The following is a 22,123-nucleotide window of genomic DNA, read 5'->3' on the forward strand; positions in this document are numbered from 1 at the left end:
CAGAATAACATCTTTCATGGTTTTTTGTGATGGTTCATTTAAAGGTACCTTAATCTGCGGAATTCTGCTGCACTGATGGAGATAAAGCACACCAAGCCAATATGAGTGCATGCCATACACACAGCCTTATTTTAATTAGCTTTAAGATTCTTAGTTTAGATTGCATAACAGGGGTCCCTAATTATCTTCACAAGGCAATAATTGTCACAAAATGTGAGGAGCAATTAAGGCAGCAGGTAGTTGGATGCCAGTGTTCAGTCACATAGTTATGAGCTGAAGTTCCTAGATAAGTGCAATAGATAATAAGACTGCCAACTAAATACGGGATGGAATGTTTTTGCTGAATGGGTGTTTAACAATGTTATCCTTGCAATTACATTTAACAGTGCACGATAGAAATACGCAGATAAGAAGGACAGTATATTCACCAATTAAATATTTTTGGCTTGGCATTATCATAGTCTGCCCTTTCCTGATTTAGAAAAAATACACTTGACTTAATTCTGCCTGAACCAGATATTTTAGGCTAATAGGTATATTGGAAAACAGGACTCTCTTAACCAGATGGAACCTAGCCATGTGCTGTGTACAAAATAAATAAATAAAAATAGGATGCCATATGTTCTTGCAAACAAACATAAGGGGTTTTATTAAACCGCACACACTGTATGGTTAATACTCATAGCCCAATAAGATAGTATAATAATTAATCAGATACATTCTTATCTAGAGCAGAATTGTGTGGCTATGAAGATGCTTGGTAGGTAACTGTTGCCATTGATGCTAATGTCCTTGAGAGAGTCCAGAATCAACTGTGAGAACACCCATTAAGACTAACAGCTAGTGGCCCGGATCCCCTACAATGGAAACTATTCAGGAAGCAATATGCTAAGCCTGAATTCCTTCTGCACTGTGGTCCCTTCACTTTAGGCCAGTGATGCCTAAGGAGAGCTCAACCAAGGTTACCCTTTTTAGCTATGCTTAGCTATTTTACGTTTTTAGAATGGGCAGATCTCTTCACTGGGCCTTGTTGACACCAAGTCTCCTCCCCAATTGGGCAAAAACAAAGATATGTAAATAAGGTCACTTACCGTATTTATTTAATCCAGGGATCCCCAACCAGTGGCTCGTGAGTAACATGTTGCTCACCAATCCCTTGGATGTTGCTCTCAGTGCCCCCAAACCAGGTAGTTATTTTTGAATTCTTGACTTGGTGGCAAGTTTTAGTTGAATAAAAACAAGATTTCCTACCAAATAAAGCCTCCTGTAAGCTGATAGTGTGCATAGAGGCTACTTCATAGTCAATCTTAACTTAACTTATTAGTTAGAAATATCTAGGGATTCTTGCGACCCCACAACAATTATTATTTTGTTCAATTACAAATACCTTGTGCAACTCCAAGCAACTTGTGAACCTGGATATCCATGACAAAAATAGTGTAAAGATCTTTCACTTTTTTTAATCATTATCATATAATCTTTGATTTTACCCAAACATGCTGGGTACTTGGCAGGTTCCATTTCCTGGTGATGCACAAATGTACTCTAAACGGCTAAAAGAGAAGCTAAATTGGAAATTGTATTCACTGACCTGATACTGCTAATGGATTTGAATAGTTATGCAGAAATTCAGGGTTACATTTAAAATCCTTGACTAAAATAGATGCACTTATGCGCTTGTTGTAAAAAATAATAGCACAAAGCTAGGGAAATAGGGTAACTATAGTAACACCAAAAATAATTACTTGGGATATGTCAGGTGCATGTTTATTATTTTGACATACTGTGTTTGCATACAAAATAGAAAACCTATGAACTTGGTAAAATTACACATCACTTCATGATTAAAATATGTTGCAGTATTCCTCCTATAGGGCAGATCCCATATAAACAGAGCAGAATTTGATTTACAGATCATTATAGAAGCCTAGGGTGCAGTCGCTGCTTATCAATGTCCTTGTCTACTTTTCCTTTGTGCTTTGATGCAGTATTGATATATTGTGTATAAAAATACACCTGGGACTAAAGCTAATTATTTTATGGCGCAACCATATATTTGCTTATTTTTTTTGTATCCCAAGTTGTTCATATATTGCGTTCCCATTAACAGTATCCCTAGCTAGTAGAATTAAGTCTAAAACAACTGGGCTTTTCTGAGTTTTTTCTTGAAAATGTTTAACCTTAACTCATCTGAGTGACTTCTTCAGTTCAAATGGCTGCTAGGGAATTCCTTGGCATTTTAACCCTTGAGGATAGTATAGTCTAGTGTTCCCCATCCAGTGGCTCCTGAGCAACATGTTACTCCCCAACCCCTTGGATCTTGCTCCCAGTGGCCTCAAAGTAAGTGCTCATTTTTGAATTTCTGGTAAGGAGGCAAGTTTTAGGTGCATTAAAACCAAGTATAATGCCAAACAGAGCCTTCTGTAGGCTGCCAGTCCACATAGGGGCCATTAAAGAACATGTAAAGCCTACATTTGCCTACAATGTATATCAGTTGGGCACGTCTCCCCCACCCAAATGGCATCATTTGTACTGCATATATCCCCTCCGCTTGCCAGCACAGCTCACATTTTCCTAAAACAAATAGTAGCTTTCACCCGGTGGCTATTTTTCCTCTGATACATAATCAGATACATTTATATCTGCAAACAGCATACACACACAGAGACCCTTATTCAACATACATTTCATCAAGAATACAGGCTTACACAGGCAGAACTGTCTGATAAAAGCTCTGCTTTGTTTGAGCTGAGCTCAGGAGAGGAGGTTAGGGGAAAAAAAAGCAGACAGCTATAGCTGAGTTTCTATGGGAACCAGCAATGCCATCTCTTCATTGGCTGCTAGACTGGAGTAATCTGAGTTTAGAACAACTGAGCATGCCCACAAGCTAACAGCCAAAAAAAATTCCTAAGGGAGGGGACTGAGTGGGTTACAGGAGGAGAAGAAAATCTAAGTCAATAAGGGGATGTTGCAGCCTTACCTATTAACCTCTGGACAACCACAGAGGCGATTATTGAAAGATTTAAAAGAGGCTGTTCACTGATTACATTTTTGTGTGTGGGGTTTACATGTTCTTTAAGTAGCCAATTATAGCTCTAATTGGCACACCCATGAACCTTTTTCATGCTTGTTTGCTCCCCAACACTTTTTCCATTTAAATGTGGCTCACGGGTATAAAAGGTTGGGGATCCTTGGTATAATCACAGACAACCAATCACAATGGTTTCATTTAACTTATTTAGTTAGGCGTTAGCTGAAACTGACAGGTGTAAGAATGTATGATCCAGTCACAATGGTACCATGATTCTCATTGATGCAGGTGTTAATCCTTGAAAGTACATGACTGGAAGTGTGAACTGTTGTGAAACCGCCAGGGTAAGGATGTCAAAGCGGCATTGTATGTTGAAGACAAGGGGTGTTGCAGGCCCCCTCCTCTGTTCAGTGATGTTTTTTTCCAAGCTGGCATAAATGGCCTCTTTCACAACTCATTAAAACCATCTGTCCTCTTGGTCCAAAATAAGCACATCCACATGGTGAAAGGGTTGAAAAGAGCACTTTTCTGAAAAAATTATTCTGCTTATTTTATTACCTTTTCAGTTATAAAGCACTGATAGAAAATTGTGCTGAACTTCCTACTCTAATATGTTTAAATGTAGATGATGAGCTCTGTTTAAACAAACAACTCTTCTCCCACAGCTAAGGCCAGACAGGACAGGCTTTGAGATATGCATACCCCAGAAGCACAGTTAAAAGCCAATCTTTAGTTATATTGGCCATACAGGGGCCAGTAACAGTTAACATCCTGGTTCCACCCAATCCATGGGTCCCTCAGGATTTACTTTCTGATGTCTGGCTGAAAATCACCCAGATTTCTACCACTGATGTGGCATTGATGCAGTCTTTTTCCAACCGATTTCTGTAGGCCCCCGAGCTAAGGATCAGATCAGCTTTAATTGGCGCAGGTTGCGGGTGGCAGAGATCCACCTGTTTGTAGACCCTGCAAAATGAGCATTTTTTCCATATATTGCCAGTTGCTTCCAGTTCCTTGCTTCTTTTAAAAAAATCTCTTTAAAATTCTTAGTAGTGGTACATCCTGGCAATCCAAAAGTCTTAAGAGGCTTTCACAATTTTCATGCAAATGGTACGCCCCGTGCTCCATCCAACTGCAGCAACGTCACTCATAAAGTGATATAAAAGATAATAATTGTATGCTTCTTTATATGATAAGAGTATTCTTTATTTTACTATGTATGGGTAGAGCTTTGCTTTACTAGAACATTGCATGATACAGCTACTTCATTTCAGTCACCAAGTGGCTGTAACCATCCCATACCTTTAAACCAAACTTCAGAGGTTGTTGTTCAGGTATAGGATCTATTATCTGAAATGCTTTGGGTTTTCCAATAAGTGGTCTTTCTAGCAACGTTAGTCTGCTAAAAATCATTTAAACAATAATAAACCCAGATGGATTGTTTTGCCACTTAACTGGATTCTTGCAGCTTATTTACTATCAAGTAGAATATTACAAAAAAAAGAAATAATTTTCAAATATCAGAATTCTTTGCCCATACATGTACTTGCTATGTGAGGTCTCCTTGGGGATAAATAAGTGAAATGCAAGCACTTATTAATGGGCTTTATCACTGTTAGTCACAATCACAGAAAGGCTCAAACCCGTGGCCATTGAGGAGTTGGGGAAATATTACACTATAAGGCAGATTTATCAAACTGTAAGATCAGAGCTCACCACAGAAAAAATCACTGACTGTCTATTTATTCCTATGAGATTTTTATAAGTGTATTTATCAATGGGTTCACCATTTAAAGAATACATATGCACAGTAGTCAGAAACTGATGTGATGGTAGGGATAATGGCACACAGGGTTAACCTATGGGTAAATCTGGGCTACTGCGGGGAACAAACCCCCCTGCATGCTTTCCCACCAGCGATAAAGTGAATCGTGAGTTGAGAAAACTTCAGGTGCTTTATCTCCCCGTGTGCTATCTATCACCCTAAGACGGAGAATAATAAAACAGAGATGAGGGATCAACAAACAATGAACATATTTGTTTTAAAAATATAAGTTTTTAGCTCATTGCTAGTGTATCTTGTGTGTGTATATATATATAACCGCCTTTATAGTGTCTGCACTCCAAGGCTCATAACTTGACGGGGTGCACATCCAAATTTTAATCACAAAGTATTTTATTTTCTCAGATTTGAATATTACTATAATATGGTAATAGCCCCCAAAATTTAAATATAAATATCCTGTCTGTTTATTGTCTTGTGTGAGGCTTTGTGCTTTTAAATCCACAACGTACAAAAAGCAAGACACAGCTGTAATGAGAACTGATTGTAAAGTTTGTGGTACTGTATTACCCTCTAGTGGAACTGCTACTTATTGCACAATACTATCAGGAAATAGATTCCTGTGTTGGCTTTCCACCTAATTGGCTTTTCCCCTCTATTACTGTAAAGCTTAAATGACCTATTATTTGAGGAATAGGCAGAGATATTAAGCAGTGGTACTTTACAGCATCGGCTGCTACATTTCGTGTTATTATAGGCAATGATAATAAAATAATGAAATTGAACATACTTAGGAAACAATTGGAAGAACAGTTTAAGGTACCTAAAAATGTATTCATCTAACAGTGGGCTGGACTGATTGCAAACCAGTGCTTTCAAATGAAAAGGAATCAGTGCCTCCTTTTTAACTAAATTGTGTTCCATGATTTTCATGAGTTCTGGTAACATTTCAGTAGAACCCTAATGTTATGCTTTCTGGAACCAGTGTAGTGTGTTGTAAACTGTAGAAAAATGAATTCAATAAAATTAAAATGCATGGTGCATGTAATTGCCAGTACATCTGGGCACTGCACGCACATTTCCCTACGACCCCAAGTGCAAGGACACACAAGGGCTCTTGTTTGGGGGCCTATACAGTGGAGGAAATAATTATTTGACCCCTCACTGATTTTGTAAGTTTGTCCAATGACAAAGAAATGAAAAGTCTCAGAACAGTATCATTTCAATGGTAGGTTTATTTTAACAGTGGCAGATAGCACATCAAAAGGAAAATCGAAAAAATAACTTCAAATAAAAGATAGCAACTGATTTGCATTCCATTGAGTGAAATAAGTTTTTGAACCCTCTAACAAAAAAAGACTTAATACTTAGTGGAAAAACCCTTGTTTGCAAGCACAGAGGTCAAACGTTTCTTGTAATTGATGACCAAGTTTGCGCACATTTTAGGAGGAATGTTGGTCCCACTCCTCTTTGCAGATCATCTCTAAATCCCTAAGGTTTCGAGGCTGTCTCTGTGCAACTCTGAGCTTGAGCTCCCTCCATAGGTTTTCTATTGGATTAAGGTCCGGAGACTGACTAGGCCACTCCATGACCTTAATGTGCTTCTTCTTGAGCCACTCCTTTGTTGCCTTTGCTGTATGTTTTGGGTCATTGTCGTGCTGGAACACCCATCCACGACCCATTTTCAGTTTCCTGGCAGAGGGAAGGAGGTTGTCGTTCAGGATTTCACGATACATGGCTCCGTCCATTTTCCCGTTAATGCAAATAAGTTGTCCTGTGCCCTTAGCAGAAAAACACCCCCAAAGCAAAATGTTTCACTTGGTGAATTTTTGACATGCTCAATAGTTGCAGTACTTTTGCAAAAAAAAATTGCCAATGGCGAAATGCTGAGTTTCGTATCCATGTCTGCCGAAAAAAATCTGCTCATCACTACAATAACAATATTATGTACTGAAAAATAACTATTAGTGAATATATTTAATATAAAAATTTATTTCATTTGATTGGATATTTTTAAACCCAAGTGCAATATACTGTCTCACCAGAAGATGTCGCCAAGTCCATTAAAATTGGGTCCATGCACAGACAGAATACTTAAAATACCTTTGTAAATTTATATACATTTTTTTATGTAAAGCAAAAAATAACACAGATTTTATTACTGAATGGTAATTAGTTTGCCTGAAATTCATGTATGTACCATAATAATGCTCAGGTGTCCAAGCAGGTGTTCAGAATAGGACAGTAACACCAAAATAGTGATGATAGAGTGTGGTTTACTGTGGGAATTGTTTTTGTTATTACTTCTTACCAAAACTGGTCTGAGTTTGAGTTTGAACTGGTCTGAAATTGCTATCTTCAAATTACTCACCTGTTTGTTTTGTCGTCTTTACTTCTTAGGGTGGTGGAACATTGGGAGATTTTTTTTTTTCTTACCCCAGCCATTTACCTCTCCTAGGAAGGGGGAAAAATTTCTACAAATCTCCCCTTCTTCACAATAAAAGGGCATAGGAAATGCCACAACTGTGCCTTGTTCTGTCTACTGATGGACATGCCATATTGTTACTGTAAGTACATAGCAAGAAAAAAAACAGCTATATATACTGTATATATATATATATATATATATATAATGTAATATATTTTCTTAATATTTACCTTTTCTGTTTCTTTAAAAGGACAGTTCTTAAGCTGAACACAAATGTTTATGTTCTTTCACATTTATTGTAAGTGCCTGTCTCCATATAAAGAAGCGATACTAAAGGAGAAATGGCCTGCTGTAAGTACCGCACATGTTTTACAATAACATTGATAAGAAAAGTAGAATAATCAGCCCAGAGGGCACCAAGCCATGTCTGTCACAGGCCAAAAGGATTTGCTAGTTCTAAAAATTCCTTGTTAAACAGAGCTGCTGACTTAAGCATTGCTGTGGCTCTCGTATTATCAGGTTATTTCTATGCTGATTTTGCTGTCTGCCTTACACCAGTAACCTAGTAGCTGGGTAATCAAAATCCCCCATTATTTGAATTTCGAATATAAAAAGTTGAAGCAAGTATTAAAAAAAATAATGGATATTAATTACCCATATCTGAATTGAGTAAGAGTACTGGCATTACATTACATTAATGGTAGCAGATTTTTTAAAATTACTACATGACAGTTTCATGTTACTAATTGTTAGGGACCCAGCTAGTACCCCTTACTGCAAGGGAGCAATGCTAAGCTCTGGGTTACTGGACCTGGGAAAACTTACAGGGTTGGACTGGGCCGATGGGCCACAAGAAAAGAACTGGGTGATCCAAAAAAGATCCGTACCCTGTCCGCGCTCCGCGCTTGATCAGGGGAGGACGCCGAGCTGTAGCTGGGGCCGCAGGGGGGGGTTAGGGGTTAGGGGCCGCGGTGGGGGATGTGGCTAGCATTTGGATTTGCAAAACATATATTTTACTGCACTTTATTTAGTTTTTACAAAATTTATCATTAAATGATTACAAGCACTTTCTTAGCTTGTTTTTGTGAAACCATTTCTTGACCTAAAGGGATGCAAAATAACTGTTTGCTTAACACATTTGAAACTTTCTATGCCATTTATTTATTTACCTGCCAAATGTTGATGTGAAGTATGTGACCTTCACAGAAGGCAGAAGGGTAAAGGCAGCCTGACATTGCTTTTGCTGTTTCTGTAATTGAGTCAGAGTTCAGCTGGCCTTGATAGGAACAGGCTTTCAAGGGGTTTTAGAACCTGTCTGTGCCTTTGAATGGGCTGTATACTTTTCTTCTGTGAAAATTTGTATCACAAGAATTTTTACTTGTGAATTTTCTCTGTTATTTGGTACTTTTATTGTTCACCGTTCATCAGTGTTGTACAGACACTCATAAAAACCGACTTTCAGGTTGGTAAAGGAAATGTTTATTATGATACTGAACAATTCTGAATAGGCTGATAAGTTTTATTCTCCATAGGCTTTCACCTACTCTTGGTTTCCAAATTTTAGACCTGGTAGATTAGCAGCCACATCGCTGCCAACTAATTTAGAAACATATTATACACAGGGTTGCCTTGAAATAAATAAAAGGACGACAAAGCAACATAAATAAAAAAAAATAAATAATTGCTATAGGCCCAGGAGTCTAACACAGAAAATAAACTGCTGTAGCTCCATCAACAGAAATACTGTAGCTCAGTGGTTTGGTGTATGGAGTGTTCATTGTTTTGGGGTACAGGTATGGGACCTGTTATCCAGAATGCTCGGGACATGGGGGTTTTTCCGTAATTTTCCGTAATTTTGATCTCCACAATTTGTCTGCTAAAAATCATTTAAATACTGTTTTAAGTACTGTTTTATAATTACAGCGAAAAGGAAATCATTTTTAAAAATTAGAATTATTTGCTTATAATGGAGTCTATGGGAGATGGGCTTTCTGTAATTCGGAACTTTCTAGATAATAGGTTTCCAGATAAGGGATCCCCTACTTGTATAGAATACGGCTCATTTGTCTTGTTGGTTCATTGCGTATAGCTAAATGGTTTTGTTTTTGGAGTTTATCTCAATGTTCTGATGAATGGGGTGCAGCTCAATGATCTAGTTCATTAAAGGAGACATATCCTATAAAAATTATGAATGTACCAGTGAATTATACTCCTCTAGATATAGAAGGATTGTCCTTAAAAAAAGTTGTGTTTCAGACTGATTTATGGAGAAACTCCACCAAAACCCCATTAGTCCCGCCCATCTGTTCCACTTCCTGCTGGCTGAATTCTCTGGATGTGCATGGGGGCCGCCGTCTCTCAGTACACTGCACTGTAGCATAGGAACCAATCAGCAGCAAGGCTGACCTGATAGGGAACTGAAGCCTGTCTGTGCTTGTGTGACTGGAGGGCTGTGATTGGCTCTCCCCCCTCCTACTGTGCTTCTGGCAGGGACTGTTAGGACACGCCCACTCTTCATTTCAAACTTGGACAGAGAAGAGATAGGATCTATAGGGAGCTCCAACAAAGGGGCCAACACCGTACATTATTCATGATTGCCTACAAAATTAGGGTTTTTCCCATTTATCCTATATGTCCCCTTTAAGAACCGTTTTGTTTTCGTGAGTGTAGCTCAATGGTCTGGGTCATTGAGTGTAGCTGAATTGTCTGGTGTATAGTGTGCACTTCAGTGGTCTGGGGCATGGAGTGCAGCTCTGTAGTTCAGTGAGTTTAACTAAATGGTCTGGTTCAGTGAGTGCACCTCAAAAGTTTGGTTCAGTGAGTGTGGATCAGTGGTCTGGGTCAGTGAGTGTAGCTTACTTTCAGTAAGTGAAGCTGCTTGGTCTGGTTTCTGGAGTGCAGCTCAATAGTCTGGGTGAGCTAGTGTTGCTCAATGGTCTGGGTAAACAAGTTTAGCTCAGTCGTCTGGTTAAGTGATGTAGCTCAATGGTCTGGGTCAGTAAGTTTAGCTAAATGGTCTGGTTAAGCGATGTAGCTCAATGGTCTAGGTAAGCAAGTTTAGCTCAGTGGTCTGGTTAAGTGATGTAGCTCAATTGTCTGGGTCAGAACAGTTAAGCTCAATGGTCTAGGTCATTGAATATATCTCAATAGTTTGGGTACCAAGTCTATTTCTATAGTCTGGTTCAGCGAGTGTAGCTCATTCTTCTGGGGCAGCGGGTGTAGCTCTATGGTCTGGCTAATGAAGTAGATCTCACTGCTCTGTATCATAGAGTATAGCTCAGTGGTTTGGTGTATGGAGTGCTCATTGTTTTGGGGTACAGGTATGGGACCTGTTATCCAGAATGCTCTGGACCTGGGGGTTTCCGGATAAGGGATCTTTCCATAATTTGTATCTCCACAATTTGTCTACTAAAAATCGTTTAAATACTGAATAAACCCAACAGGCTTGTTTTGCCTCCATAAGGAATAATTATAACTTAGTTGGGATCAAGTATAAAGTTCTGTTTTATAATTACAGAGAAAAAGGAAATCATTTTTAAAAATTAGAATTATTTGCTTATAATGGAGTCTATGGGAGATGGCCTTTCCGTAACTCAGAACTTTCTGAATAAGGGATCCCCTACCTGTACTACATCATACACACTGATTCCTTTCATTACTGTTTAACATCCCATTTACCAGTTGTCTCCCTCATTTCTAATTCAGTACATCTTCTCTTCCCCAGTCTGTAATTCTGTGCCTCTTCTTCTCTTCTGTAAAGAGAAATACATTAGTTCATACAAACCATTTACAGAAATAGGACCTGTTATCCAGAATTCTCGGGACCTGGGGTTTTCGGGTTAAGGGATATTTCCGTAATTTGGATCTCCCTAACTTAAGTCTGCTAAAAATCATTTAAATATGAGGTTAACCCAATAGGACTGTTCTGCCTCCAGTATAGATTAATTATGTTAATTATTATTATTATGTTAATTATTATTAATTAATTAATTATGTTGGGATCAAGTACAAGGTACTGTTTTATAATTACAGAGAGAAAGGAAATCATTTTTAAAAATTAGAATTATTTGCTTATAATGGAGTCTATGGGAGATGACCTTTCTGTAATTGGGAACTTTCTAGATAATAGGTTTCCGGATAAGGGATCCCCTACTTGTATAGAATACAGCTCATTTGTCTTGTTGGTTCATTGCATATAGCTAAATGGTTTTGTTTTTGGAGTTTATCTCAATGGTCTGATGTATGGAGTGCAGCGCAATGGTCTGGTTTAATGAGTTTAAATCAATGGTCTGGTACAGTAATTGTCATGTGGTTTAGGTAGTGCACCTCAGTGATCTGGTTTCTGGGAGTACAGCTCAATGTTCTGGTTCAATGAGTGTAACTTATTGGTCTTTTTCGTTGAGTGTAGCTAAATTGTCTTGTTTATGGAGTATAACTCTGTGGTCTTTTTTTTTGGATTGTAGTATAATATTCTATTTGTATGGAGTGTAGCCTCATAGACTCGTGTATGCAGTGTAGCTTCATAGACTGGTGTATAGAGTGCAGCTCAATGGTCTACTGCTTGGTGAATAGTTCAATAGCATGGTCTAGGGCTTTGGTTCAGTGAGTTTTGCTCAATGGTCTGGTCCGGTGAGTATAGCTCAATGGTCTGGTCCGGTGAGTATAGCTCAATGGTCTGGTCCGGTGAGTATAGCTCAATGGTCTGGTTCAGCAAGTGTAGCTCAATGCTCGGTTCAGCAAGTGTAGCTCAATGCTCGGTTCAGCGAGTGTAGCTCAATGCTCGGTTCAGCGAGTGTAGCTCAATGCTCGGTTCAGCGAGTGTAGCTCAATTGTCAAGGTTATCAAGTGTAGTTCAATTTTCTAGCGAATGTAGTGAAGCGCATTGTTTTGAAGTATTGAATGCAGTTCATATTTGCTTCAGTGAGTGCAGCTAAATGGTCTAGGGTATGTAGTGCAGCTCAATAGTCTGATTCATTGAGATTAGCACAATGGTCTGCTGAATGGTCTGGGCCATCAAGTTTAGCTCAACAGTCTAGCTCAATGGCATGAGTCAGTGAGTGTAGCTCAATGGTCTAGTTCAGCGAGTATAACTCAGTGGTCTGTTTCAGTGTGTTTTGTTCAGTGGTCTGGATTAGCAAGTGGGGCTCAATAGTCTGGGACAGAAGAAATGAGCTCAATAGTCTTGGTTAGTTTGTTTAGATCAATAGTTACAAGTGTAACTTTATTGACTCAAGCCTAGCTCAGTGGTCTGGCTCAGTAGTCTAGGTCAGCAAATTTAGCTTAATGGTCGAGTGTAGCTCATGGATCAGCGCGTGTAGCTCATTGGTCTGGGTCAGTGTAGCACAACAGTCCTAGTTAGTGATTGTAATTCTTTGGTCTGTTGAATTAAGTGTAGTTCTATGATCTAATGTATAGAGAATAGCTTAATGGTCTGGTTCAATGAGTATAGCTTAATGGTGTGGATCATTTAGTGTAGGTCAATGATCTGGATCAGCTTGTGCTCTGGGTCAGTGTCACTTACTGATCTGAGATATGAAGTGCAGCTCAGTGTTCTGGCATGTGGAGTTCAGCTCTAGTCTGGTTTAGTTAGTGCAGCTAAATGTTATGGGTCATTGAGTCAAGCTCAATGTTCTGGTTCAGTAGTTTAGGTCTGTGAGTCTAGCTTAACTGATCTGGTGTATGGAGTGTAGCTCAATGGTCTAGAGTATGTAGTTTAGCTCAGTTGTCTCATTCTGAGAGTAGGTCAATGGTCATGTTCAGTTAGTGTAGGTGAATGGTTTGGGTCAGCAAGTGTAGCTCTCAATGGTCTAGTTTAGTGAGTGTAGCTTAATGGTCTGGGCCAGTGAGAGTAGATCTGTGGTTTTGGTCTGCAAGTGTAACTACATGGTCTGGGTCAGTGAATGTTACTCAATCATCTGGGTCAGCAAGTGATGCTGAATAGTTGGTTGTATGGATAGCAGCTTAATTATCTACTAGCGAAATGGTCTGGTTTAGCATGTGTGGCTGGGTCATCACGTGTGGTCAGCTTATTGTTAAACTCAGCGGTCTTGATTAGCGAGTGTAGCTTAGTGGTCTGGGTTACGAGTGTAGCTCGTGGAGATTAGATTAATGGTCTGGTTTAGTGAGTGTAACTCTATGGTCTTCTTCAGTTAGTGTAGCCCAGTGGTCTGGGTCAGCGAGTGTAACTCAGTGGTCCATGGATCGTAGCTCAATAGTCTGGTGTCTGAATTATACCTTAGTGGTCTGGTGTATGGGGTCTAGATCAATGGTGTCTTTTCGTGAGCTCAGTTGTCTGGTTCAGCAAGTGTAGGTCAGTGTTTTCAGGTGTAGCTCAATGGTCTAGTATATGGAGTGCAGCTCAATGGTCTGGGTCAAAGAGTGTAGCTCAATGGTCTTGTTTAGTGAGTGTCACTCAATGGTCCAGGAGTTTAGCTCAATAGCCTTATGTATGCAGTGTAGCTCAATAATCTGGGTTAGTGAGTGTACCTTAATGGTTTGAGTCAATGAGCGCAGCTCAGTGGTATAGGTCAGCAAGCACAACGCAATGGCATTGGTAAGCAAGAGCAGCTCTATTCTGTAGAGTACACTTCATTGGTCAGGTTTAGTGAGTTCATCTTAGTGTTCTGGATTAGCGAGTGTAGCTCAATGGTCAGGTGCAAATGAGAATCTGTTCCCCAAGCCCACATAGGGGCAAACAGAATATTAATACAAATCAATCAATTACTCAATGCACACTTACTAACCACAAAGAGGCAGCAAATGGTATGTTTTTTTTTAACTTCAGGCATTTATTGAATTTTAATTTTCACAGGATTAGTATATACAATGCTTGAGTAACAGTATTGCAATATTAGTTACACAATAATAGCATCGTAGACATTTATCACATAGTATAGCATAGCAACAATATGTTATGGTTTAACCCATTTGAGTCATAAACTGATTTTGCCCCAGCATCACACAGTGAGGTTGCAGCTTAAGTAACCCAGTCCAGCCATTTATCCCATATTCTGTGATATTTTTTGGGGCTACCCCTCTTTCAATAGATAAGATTCTCCAGGGTGGATATATACGTTTAACTTCTAAAACCCATTGGGATGAATTGGGGGTTGTGGACGGCTTCCATTTCCTTGTAATGGGCTTCTTTGCTGTGAATAGTGCTTCATTATTAAAGGTGCTTTAATTCCTATACCCAGCACTGTGTCTATGGTATCGAAGACCTCTTTCCAACATGTTGCTAATACTGAACATTCCCAAACCATGTGTATAAAGGTGGCTTGTTGTGTACCACACCTAGGGCGTTCTGAGGGGGATCCTGGGAACAGTTTGTGTAGTTTGGCAGGATAACAGTAGGCTCTATGAAGGAAATATAATTGGATCATGCGGTCTCTATAGTTCAGGGATATCAATAAAGGGGATTCCAACATCTGATCCCATTCGTCATCATCACATCGGCCTATATCTCCTTCCGATTGATCTCTAAGGGTTTTGAGAGGCTTATTATGCGGTTTAGTAATGAAGTTCTTGATACAAATTAGAGATAAGGCCTCTAGTTGAGCCTTGCTGTAGGCGGTCAGTTAGCGAATATTGGGCAAGGAGGATGGTGTTTTTATTGTTTTGTGAATTTAGACATCTTTTAACTTGGATGTATTTCAACCATTGATGTGCAGGTAAGTGAAATAGTTGCTTGAGGGTGTCAAAAGAAGCTACAGAAGCTCCTTGCCAGACATCTCCTGTAGTGCAAATGCCACACCTTTCCCATACGGGGTTACCCCCTAATTTGGCTACGTTTGGAAAATATAGATTTTCCCATAGGGGATAGTATGTTCTTAAATTGCATAATATGTAGCGTTTTTTGCCGGATTTGATGTACATGCATAATAACCTGGTTGGGGTAAGCTATTGGTTGAGGTCTTTTAATAAGTAGCCTCTGAAAGGGGGTATGGCATGTCCCTAGCAAGGCTTTATATAGATGGTACAGTGACTGATGGCTTGCATCCTCAACCCAAGTTGCTATGTGGCTTAGTTGAGCTGCTATATAGTATAGATATATATTTGGGAATGCTGCTCCCCCTTGGGATTTGCCTTTAATCAGAGTATTCAGGATTTAGCAATGACGAGTACCAGCCCATATTAGTTGTCTAAATATTGTATCTAGTGTAGTAAAAGAACCCTTTTTAATGACACACGGGGCTTGGAGGAGGGCATACGTTAGTTTAGGAAGGAGTATCATTTTGATCAGATGTATTCTGCCCATTGGGACAATTAGGAGAGATTCCCAGGCTTTATTTTTCTTTTGTATATAGTTTTTAACCGGTAGTACATTTAGGTTGTAGTATTTGGATAGGGGGAGTTTAATTACAATGCCTAGGTAAGTGAATTGCTGAACCATAGGGAGAAATATGTATTCTAACATCTATAGCCATGGACTTCCTGCTTTGCCATGGTCACATGCCCCCTGTCCAGTCTGGTGGTTTCAACCGCCATTGAGCTGTCATTTTAGGTAGATGAGCAGAATGGCAAGCAGCCTATTTCTTCAGCAGCCGGGCCCTTGCAAATTGGATAAAGGACAGCACTTTATAATAAACCATAAATGGAGACAACACAATTAAATGGAGACCACACAAACTATATGGTGGGGATAAAAGGCCGCAGCAGCTTTATTGATCTAAATGTATCACAACAATGAATATAACTATTCCATTGTTACCGTATTAAACCATCCATTGAAACAGCCAGCCCCTGATAACCAAGAAACACAGCAGGCCGCCTTGTAACCATGCAAAAATTTCCCTCCAAACACAAGCTTCAGATACCATAACCTTAGCTGCGACAATACCCTTTTTTTTTTTTTAATATAATCTTTATTAAACATTTAAGTAAAATTAACAATGATAGGGTGGGTGGGCGGGTTGGACACCTCTCCAGCTCTTCCAAGGCTGTCCCACGCCGAATAGCAGGTATCCCACAGGAATTCTCCTTTTTATACTCCTTTTATACTTTTCCCGCTCTTTTCCCGTTGCTACCACCTGACCCTGCTTAACAACCAATAGGCTTACTGTAAATAGAGTCCCTTACACTGTGCTCACCCACACTATACTGTAATGTTGTCTGTCACTTTCCCATGACCCTGCCGGCTTATAGCCTACAGGTCCCAGGAGATGAAAAACAAGGAAAGAAAAGGAGAAAGGTGAGAGTGAAGATTGTGATTTTGTGGCAGCTTTTGTTTTGACAATATATGTTTTGGGAAAAGTTTTTCCATTTTCTGGACTAAATCTTCAGTTGGGATAAACCATTTGTCAGTGAATAGGGGGTTGGTTTGATAAACTGCATGCATAAAGCATATCAGATGATAGCACTTATTGTTATTGGAGGAGAGGATAGCCGCTGCTAAGAAAAAAAACATTTCATTTGTCAGGGGAAGTATTTTGAAATGGCAGAATTCAGCAAACTGGTGCATATATACCTGCACTGTTATTATGGGATGCTGCGGGCAATGTCAGCAGACAACTGGTATTCGACCGCCACACTGCTGTCATGCTGAGTAGGCAAAGGGACAGTGAGAGAGAGAGACTGGCACACAGCAACTTTTTTAACTAATTTTGGGCACAGGTCTTCAAAAAATCCTAAAATCTGAGGAGATAGAAATGAAGAGGAGGAAAAAGTCTGGTAGAGAACAGAGTGAGATTTGTTGAAAAGCAGAATCAAAGAAGAACATGCAAGGAGTGAAGCAAGTAAGTTGCAATATTATTTTCTGTTTATTTATAGGTTGCATTTTTCAAGTTTTTCTTGTAAAATTAATGGCATTTTGTACACTGATTTTATAACTGCTTTTGTTTTGACAACTTTTGTCATTGTGGGGCTATTATTTTTTTCAGTTAGGAAAAATTATAATAAATAGGAGGTTGTGTTTTCAAACAAGGTGCTGCATCACATGGGCAATGCAAAGCCATTTTATTTGCATGGGGTGGTATTTAAAGGAACAGTTCAGTGTTCTTTACATTTTTCTTGTAAATTTACTAGCATTTTGTACACTCATTTTGGGGCTATTTTTACCATTTTGTTGGCTTAGTTTAGAGTTTGGATAAACCATTTTTCAATGAATAGGAGGAATGTTTATTGAACTACATATATGCAGTAATAAGATACTGTTTTTTAAGTGCCACAGATCTACCATATTGAGAAGGTTAGTGGACGGTGTAAACAATTCTTTCATATTTTCCTAGGTAATTTTGGGAATGCACGCTTAATTGGTACAAAGAAGATGAATTGAAGATGGAGAAAGAGGAGGACAGAGGAGAGAAACAGACAGTTGAGCGGTACAGGTAAAGTTAATCTACTCTCTTTATATAGAAAAATTGTGTAATCATAAAAAAAATATTTATATAATAATCAAGAAATGTATTGCACATTATTTTTCCAATCTTTAATTATCCAAAATTATCTATACAGTAGTGTGTATATGTATATATATATATACACACACTACTATACAGACTACTGTGTTGCTTAAGTAAAGAGGTCCAGCATACCCAGCCTCTACCTAACCTGCGCAGAAGGACCTCTTTGGTTCAACCTGTCATGTTATTCCCTGCAAAGGGACCTAATATTTTGAAGCCGCATCACTGAAATTGTCTATTTATCTATTAGTCTAAGCCTATATCAATCTATTGCCTAATCAATAAATGTATTAAAAAACATATATTCAGAATGTGGTTAAAAAAGTGTTGTTAGATAGATAATAGATAAATAGTATATAAATATGTATACATATATGTTTATATATATATATATATATATAAAGCAAAATAGGAAGAATGCCGCACTCACGGGGCTTAGTGTAGAAAAAAATCGAGTAGTTTATTCAAACAAAAACCTAACGTTTCGGCTGGAACCTCAGCCTTTCTAAACTTTGAGAAATGGCTGAGGTTCCAGCCGAAACGTTAGGTTTTTGTTTGAATAAACTACTCGATTTTTTCTACACTAAGACCTGTGAGTGCGGCATTCTTCCTATTTTGCTTTCTATACTATGGCTTCAATACTGCACCCAGGCTATCTGTGACTACATCAGACGTGAGTGCCTGTTGCCTGGACTTTTGTTTATATATATATATATATATATATGAAACAGTTTCTCTGTCTAGGCCTATATGAATCTTTTGCCTAATCAATGGTTCAGCGAGTTTAAAGCAATGTTCTGGTTCACTGATTGTAGTTCACTAGTCTGGTTCAGGGATTGCAGTTCATTGTCCTGGTTCATGGAGTGTAGCTCAGTGGTCTGGTGTATGGAGTGTAGCTCAAAAGCCTTTTTAACTCAGTATTAACTCAGTGGTCTGGTTCAGGGAATGCAGCTGAATGGTTTAGCTCAATTATCTGTTGTATGGAGTGTATCTGAATTGTCTGTCAGCGAGTATAGCTCAGTGGCGCAAGTCAGTAAGTGTAGCTCAATGGCCTGGTGTATGGAGTGCAGGTCAATGGTCTAATGTATGGAGGTTAGAATAATGATCTGGTTTAGAGAATGTAATTCAATGGTCTTAGGAATAATTTTATGGTTGGGGGTCACCACAACATGAGGAAGTATATTAAAGGGTTGCAGCATTAGGAAGGTTAAAAAGCACTGGGCCAGTGTATGAAGTGTAGCCGAGTGGTCTGTTTTAGGTAGAGTATCTCAACGGTCTGTTTAATGTAGTTCTGCTTAATGGTCTGATTTATGCTGTGTAGCTCAATAGTCTGGTTCATGGAGTTTAGCTTAAAGGTCTGGTTCAGTGAGTGCTGCTCAATAATTTGGTTTAGCGAATGTAGTTCAATAGTCTGGGCCAGCACGTTTAGCTCAGTGGACTGGTTTCTGGAGTGTAGCTCAGATTTCTAGTTCATGGAGTGTACAGTAGCTCAATTGTCTGCTGTATGGAGTGTAGCTCAGTGGTCTCATGTATGGATTGTAGCTAAGTGATCTGTTTTAGGGAGTGCATCTCAATAGTCTGGTTAATGTAGTGTAGCTCAAAGGTCTGGTTCAGTGAGTGCAGCTCAGTGAATTTAGTTTAATGTTCTGTTACATAGAGTCCAACTTAAGGTTTTGTTCACTTAGTGTAGCTCAGTGGTCTACGTTAGTAAACGTAGCTCAATGGTCTGGTTCAGTGAATGTAGCTCATTGGTCTGGGTTAGTGAGTGTAACTTATTAGGTTGACATATGGAGTGCTGCCCAGTGTTTTATGGTGTGGAGTGCAGCTGAATTGTTCGGTTAATGGAGTATAGCTTAATAGTCACGTTCAGTGAGTGTAGGTCAAGAGTTTGGTTCATTGAGTGTTACTCCATTGTTTAAGTCAGCAACTGTAGCTCAATAGTTTCAGTAAGTAAATCTCACTGGTCTGGTGTATGGGAGTGCAGCACAATCGTCTGGGGATAGCATGCAGCTCAGTGCTCTGGTTCAGGGAGTGCAGCTTAATGGTCTGGCTTAGTAAATGTAGTTCAGTGGCCTTGTTCATGCAGTGAAGCTCAATGGCCCGATTCATAGAGTGTTAGCTCAATGGTCTCATTCTCTGAGTGCAGTTCAAGGGTTTGGTTCAGTGACTGAAGCTCAATGGACTAGGTCAGTGAGTGTAGCTGAATGGGCTGGTGTATGGAGTGCAGCTTAATGAAAAATAAAGCGCGTTTAGCTCAGTTGTCTGGGACAGTGAGTGTAGCTCAGTTGTCTGGGACAGTGAGCGTAGCTCAGCGGTCTGGGTCACCGAGTGTAGTCAGCGGTCTGTTTTATGGAGTGTAGCTCCATGGTCTGGTTAATGAAGTGTAGCTCAGTTGTCTGATGTATGCATTGTAGCTTAGTGATCTGTTTTAGGGAGTTTGTCTGAATGGTTTGGTTGATGTAGTGTAGCTCAATGGTCTGGTTTATGCAGTGTAGCTTAATGGTCCGGTTTATGGAGAATAGCTCAAAGGTGTGGTTCAGTGAGTGTTTATATTAGTGAGTATAACTCACTGGTCTGTTTCAGTGTGTGTGGCTCAGTGGTCTAAGGTATGTAGTGCAGCTCATTTGTCTGATTTAGTGAGTTTAGCTTAATGATCATGTTCAATGAGTGTAGCTGAATTGTTTGGGTCTGAGAGTCTAGCTCAGCGGTCTGATTCAATGAGTGTAGCTCAGTGGTCTGGGTCAGCAATTGATGCTGAATTGTCTGGTGTCTACTGTATGGCGTATAGCTCAGCAGTCTAGCTTAGTAAGTGTAACTCAATGGTCTGGTTCAGTGAGTGTAGCTTAAAGGTGTGGTTTAGTGAGTGTAGCTCAATGGTCTTGGTTAGTAAGAGTAGCTATATGGTCTGGGTCAGTCAATATAGCTCAGTTATGTAAGTAACCAAGGGTAGTTTAATGTTCTTGTGAATTGAGTGCATTTCAGTGTTTTAAGGTATGGAGTGCAGCTCAGTGGTCTACTTCATTGAGTGTAATGTAATGGACCAGGTCAATGAGTGTAGCTTAATGGTCTGGGTCATTGAGTGTAGCTTAATGGTCTGGGTCATTGAGTGTAGCTTAATGGCTTGGATCATGGAGTTTAGCTCAGCATTTTGTTGTAGAGAGTGCTGCTTCATAGACTGGTGTATGCAGTGTAACTCAGTGGTCTGTTTTAGGGACTGTTGCATAATGGACTGGTTCAGTGATTTAAGTCTATTGGTCTGGTCATTAAGTGTAGTTTCATGGGATTATAAGTAGCTCAGTGCTCCGAGTCAGTAAGTGCAGCTCAATGGAATGGTTTATGGAGTGCAGCTCAATGATATAGTGTATGAAGCTTAGATCAATGGTTTGGTTTAGTGAGTGTTACTCAGTGGTCTTCTTCAATGAGTGTAGCTCACTGGTGTATGTCAGCGAGTGTAGCATAATGGTCTGGGGCAGTTTGTGTTGATCAGTGGCGTGTTTCATGAAGTGTAGCTCAATAGTCTAGTGTATGGAGTGTTGTTCAGTGGCCTTGTTCATGCAGTGAAGTGAATGGCCTGGTTAATGAAGTATATGTAATGAAGTCATTGCTCTGGTTCATGGATTTTACCTCAGTGGTCTTATTCATGGAGTTTAGCTCAATGATCTGTTGTATGGAGTGTGTCTGAATAGGTCATCGAATTTAGTTCAGTGGTCTGGTGAATGGAGTGCAGCTCATTGTTTTGTGGTATGGAGTTCATCTCATTGGTCTAGTTCAGTGAGTTTATCTCAGTGGTGCATCTCAGTCAGTGTAGCTCAATGATCTGGGAGTGTAGCTCCGTATTCTGGTTTATGCAGTGTTGCTGAATATTCTGTAGGACTGCAGGTTCATAGACAGGTGTATAGAATTTAGTGAGTGATCTGTTTTAGTGACTGTTGCACAATGGTCTGGTTCAGCGAGTTAAGCTGAGTTTGGCCTTTCTGTAATTCTGGATAATGGGTTTCTGGATAAGGGATCCCCTACCTGTACTACATCATACACACTGATTCCTTTCATTACTTTTTAACATCCCATTTACTAGCTGTCTCCCTCATTTCTAACTCAATAAATCCTCTCTTCCCCAGTCTGTTATTCTGTGCCTCTTCTTCTCTTCTCTAAGGAGGCCTTTCTGTAATTCTGAACTTTCTGGATAATGGGTTTCTGGATAAGGGATCCCCTACCTGTACTACATCATGCACACTGATTCCTTTCATTACTGTTTAACATCCCATTTACCAGTTGTCTCCCTCATTTCTAATTCAGTACATCTTCTCTTCTCCAGTCTGTAATTCTGTGCCTCTTCTTCTCTTCTGTAAGGAGCAATACATTAGTTCATACAAACCATTTACAGAAATGGGACCTGTTATCCAGAATTCGTTGGACCTGGAGTTTTCGGGGGTAAGGGATATTTCCGTAATTTGAATCTCCCTAACGTCAGTTTGCTAAAG

At 39.5% G+C, this 22,123-nt stretch overlaps 1 long non-coding RNA gene across 1 annotated transcript; it reads left to right on the forward strand.

The window, feature by feature from the left end:
- The first annotated feature begins 16,332 nt into the window (after window positions 1–16,332).
- LOC116408295 lies at window positions 16,333–17,563 on the forward strand. Its single transcript, XR_004220854.1, has 3 exons — window positions 16,333–16,432; window positions 16,855–16,976; window positions 17,469–17,563. It is a non-coding gene; the product is annotated as an uncharacterized LOC116408295 (long non-coding RNA).
- Window positions 17,564–22,123: the final 4,560 nt, after the last annotated feature.

Source organism: Xenopus tropicalis, chromosome 1 (genome assembly GCF_000004195.4).
Source record: "Xenopus tropicalis strain Nigerian chromosome 1, UCB_Xtro_10.0, whole genome shotgun sequence".
Classification (NCBI taxonomy): Eukaryota; Metazoa; Chordata; class Amphibia; order Anura; family Pipidae; genus Xenopus; species Xenopus tropicalis.